Source organism: Suricata suricatta, chromosome 4, assembly GCF_006229205.1.
Source record: "Suricata suricatta isolate VVHF042 chromosome 4, meerkat_22Aug2017_6uvM2_HiC, whole genome shotgun sequence".
NCBI lineage: Eukaryota > Metazoa > Chordata > Mammalia > Carnivora > Herpestidae > Suricata > Suricata suricatta.
This window is the reverse complement of record NC_043703.1, coordinates 163,343,624-163,348,480: the sequence shown is the minus strand read 5'-3', so window position 1 is coordinate 163,348,480 and position 4,857 is coordinate 163,343,624.

Here is a 4,857-nt window from a genome sequence, read left to right as displayed (position 1 = left end):
GCAACGCGCCCGGCGCCGGGTTCTGCCCTCTACACAGTTATTCAGTAAGACAAGGAGACAAATAAGACCAAGGCAATTCAGATTTAACATTATGGGATGAAAATTTAATCAAACTCCCAAATATAAATCCTTTCAAATCTGTCTTCCGTTCAGTTCCAAACCGCATCTGTGCGAAACATGTTCCCTTTTAAAGGCCTTTAGTACCTGATGATAAATCAAGGCACAGGTTTCAACGTTAAATCACCAGGCTGACATCGAGTGAGGACCATAAAAGAAATGCAGAAGGAGAGAGAACACTGCGTGCCCAGGGTTTCCCGCATGAAGGACGAGGAAGAGAGGGCCTCACGCCACACGGGGACGTGTCCCACTCGCCAGCTGCAGCCATGCGATCGGCCAAGCACCACGTCAGGGAACAGAACAGGCGACGCCTGGCCTCACGGGCAGAATGGCCATTATCACCCATGAGCAAATGACAGGTGGGAGGCCTGGGGTTTCCCCCGGGGCCCTCTGACCCCAAGTTCAGCGCTCGCGTCCCACACAGCTTGCTGGACCCCACAAACACCCCTAACAGTCACCTTCCTGACACCTCTGACAATGCAGCGCGCTGTGCACTTTCTACATGAGAAACTCATTTTCTTGTGGAAGTTTCCAGATACACAGTCTTTCTGCAGAGCCTGAGAGGGGGCGATGGCATTCCTAAAATATGAGACTATCTAACTGGTGACTCTGAGGTAGAAAGAAGAAACAAATGCCCGAAACGTTCACCCCTATACGCACAGATTATAGCATTCTTCCTAAGTGACAGGAAAAGAGCTCTGATCTGAAAGTGAGAGAGCCACCAGCATGAGGACAGACTGTGGGTTCTCTGAGATGCACACAGCTTGGCTACGGGAGCGAGAAGGCGGGCAGAGTCCCGAAGAACACGCTCCGTCTCTGGGGAACTCTGCTCAGGTGTGTTTCCCTGTAACCAACTGCTCCCCCAGCAAACACAGCAGCTGGGGGGAGCTTTCCCCTTGAGAAGAGCAACTCGACAAGAAGGTTCTGAATTACCACTTCTAGTTGACAACATAGGAGAGGTTCTGACTACTTCATACAACAAGGGAAAAACAGAGGTGTAAGACTTAGAAAAGAAGACACGAAGACACCACTACTTGTTCATGATAATGTGTGTACAAACCTGACAATCTACACACACTAAACTCTTAGAAACAAGGCAGGGAATTTAGCCAAACCGCTGCACACCATAGTGATATATAAAAACTAACTGGCTACCTGTAGATAACAACAATACTTTAGAAAAAAATTTTTTAATATTAACAATCACATTAAAAAGTCAAATACCCAATAATATCTCAAACTAAAGAGGTGCAAGACCTCAATGTGGCAAAATTAAAACCACTGCTGCGAGACAGTAAAGGCCTATCCAAGGAGGGTATACCATGTTCATAGATCAGAAGCTCCACTATTGTAACGTGTCCGTGAAACTTAAGTTCCAGAAGGCTTTTTGGGTAGACACTAATGACCTGTTTCTGCACTTCTAAAATTAAATGGAAATGTGAGCTGTCCACACAGCCAAAACACCCAGCCAAATCAGACTGACTTAGAAATCCATGATTAACTTCATATTGGTACACAGATAAATAGACCGAAGAAAGAAAATATAATCTAGAAACAGACCTTTCAAGGATGGTCACTTCACTTACAGCAAAAATACCACTGCACTGGAGTGGACAAAGCATGGTCTTTTCAGTAAAAGATGATGGATCGATTGTATATTCACATGAAAAATGAACTATCTCACAACATACACAAAAACCAACTCCAGACAGACAAAAAGGTAAAAACGTGAAAGACAAAGTAATACAAATCCTTTCTACAATGCATAGTAGAATATCCTCACAATCTTGGGGTAAGTAAACATTTATTAAGTAGGGCAGAATAAAACACAAATCGTAACAGGAAACACTGATAATATAGACTGCACTAAAATTAAAAACTTCTATCTACCAAAAGACATTGAACCTCACAACTTTAAAAACTTACACTCTCGGAAAGACATCATGAAAAAAATGAAGCAAAACTGGAAGAAAATATTCATAATACATATATCTCATAAAGGGCTTCTATCCATAATATATAAAAAAACCTCTTACAATTTAATAAAACAAGTAACACAAATTTTTTAAATGGCAGAATGAATTGGGCACCTGTACGGCTCAGTCTGTTAAGGGTACAACTCTTGATTTTGGCTCAGATCATGAGCTCATGGTTCATGAGATCAAGCCCCACATCAGGCTCTGTGCTGACAGCACTGTCTGCTTAGGATTCTTTCTCTCTTCCTCTCTCTCTGTCTGCCCCCTCTCTCTATTTCAATAAGTAAATAACCTTGGGGAAAAAAAAGAGGAAACATGAATGATCAACAATCACCAGAAAGGATGCTCAACATCAGTGCTAATTGGAGAAATGCAAAATAAAACCACATGAGATGCACCACACATGTGTGAGAATGGCTAAATTTTATCTTAAAAAGATCAACCACACCAAGTACTGGCAAAGATGTGGAACCACGGGGTCCCCTAGAGACGGCTGGAAATAAAATGACATGATGCAGACCTTCTGGGAGACCCTTTGGCAGCTGCACATTCACTTACCAGGTAACCCAGTATTTCCACTCGTAGGAGAGGTCGTCACAAAGCGTGACTTGCTGATAACAAGCTTTGTGACCACTCCGGATTCCGGCAGCTAAACCTGGCCCCACAGCGATCGTGGCCCGGAGACGGTGTGTGACTCCCAGAAGCCAGAGGTAGCAATTACCAAAGTGACCAACAAGGCAGCAGGCCAGCCAGGGAAGGCCGACTGGCCAAGAGTGGTGGTGACAGAGAACAGGAGGCGGTATTCCTGGGAGCAAAGCAGATGGCCGCTCAACAGAGCCCCGCCTGCCGAGCACATGCGTTCACACACACACACACACACACACACACACACACACACACACACCCCTGCAGGGAAACCAGACTGGAGGAGCAGGAGGCTGAGGGCAGTCACCCCATTAAAAGTCACGATCCCCGACCCAGCGCTGATCTGAGTCGGTTTCAGACCTAACGCCCACTGACTGACAGGGAATACGGCCACCTCTCCAGGAATTGGGAAGCCACACCCTAGGGCACGTATCCTCGGTGATGTGCACCCAAGACCTACTGCCGCTTACGTGGTGTCGTACACTGGGCAAAGGGGTCAAGGCCTGCTGCACACAAGGTCTGAGACCCCATGTGTCACGTCCCCCGTTAGAGCGGGGCCACTGGAGGCCACATAACAAGTAAAGTCCTGGACACGCTTGGTCACAACCGACCTCCTGGTTCTGCAGACTCAGGTGGTGCTCGGGTCCGTGGTCCGTGAACGCACAGGCACGGACACCGACGCCCCCACCCCACCACAGGCGGAGGGGCACGCGAGCCGATGTCAGCGAGCAAGGGCATGGAAGGGCCTTGCTGCCTCCGCCATCGGGCCTCTGCACAAAGTCGCCGGGTCCTGGAGAGGGTGTGTGGGCTCCTCTAAGCTCAACAGAGCAGGCGCCCCACCCACAGCTGCGGTGTCAGACACGGGTCCCAGCCTCAGGCACAGGGCATATGGACGCTGACCTCCCACGCCCTTTCCCTATCCCGAGGAAGGAGCAGGACCGGACGCAGGGGGAAGCCGCGTGTGGTCCTGCTGCAGGTCTGCGTCAGCGCTCCTACCTCTGTCACATGCGCTCCAAAGACATGTGGCCGCCTGCGGAACCTCGCGCCAAAGGCACCGCGCTGCGTGCAGTAGCCCTGGCCAGCGGGGGAGTCGCCCCCTGGAGATCCAGGACCTGGCACCTGGCGAGGTCTGAGGTCCAGTACTCCGGAGGAGCTGCGTCCTACGTGCCCAGAGGAGGAGGCACGACACTTGAGGGCCAGCCCAGATGCCAGCTTCAGAGGCTGCCGCCTGCCCGGGAGCAAGTGCCACGGGCTCAGCTGCAAGGTCAGGCTGCTGACATGTGCTCTGGGGGACCAGCCGCGTGAAAGGGTCAGTGGTAGACCTGGGGCCCCAAGGGCTCTGAGGGGAGAACCTCAGAGTCCCGAAGAATCACGTGTGTGTTTAAAAACTGCTCGGGTCACACTTCTGGGAACTGAGAGGTGGACCAAGAGTCACTCACTTGAGAGCCGCATCACGGCCACCAGAACAGAGTCGGGGAGGCCCAGAAAGCACAGGACAAGTGCACAGACTATAAGCTCCTTCGCGGTCCTGTGTCCCCACCACGGAGCGCGCGGGCCTGGGAACCTGCAAGGACAGCAGGGCTGAGCCCACCTACCCTTCCCCCAGGACCCACAGGCCTAACTCCGGGCCCTGCACGGATCAAGGTCCTAATTCCCATGGGGGTGATGCTCTTCTCAGAGACAGAGCAGGAGGGATCCTCTCAAGCCACAGGTGACAGTGGCCAACATGCCCCTGGAATGTCGTGGGCGTTTGTCAAGCCACAATAAGCCGCCTAGAACAATCTAGCCACCGGCTCTAATCATCTTTGCATCTGCCTCCATCTGGTAACGAGAACAGAGGTGAGTTAGATACAGACACGCCAACAGCGACACAAAACGCAGACGGCCGGCTCACTACCACTCGGCGAGGTCAGCAGGTGCCTTGACAGAGACGCAGGTTAGAGCTGGGGAAAGAGAGACGCCTTCCGGAGGGAGAGGACTACTACGCACAGCCACAAGGGAGACTGGGGCCCGCGGAAGTGGACGTAAAGCAGGGGACGGGGCCCAGGGGCTCTGCAGGATAGAGAAAGGCCACCCAGTCGATCTGGGGTGTGGCTGATGGATTACAGCCAGGAGAAGA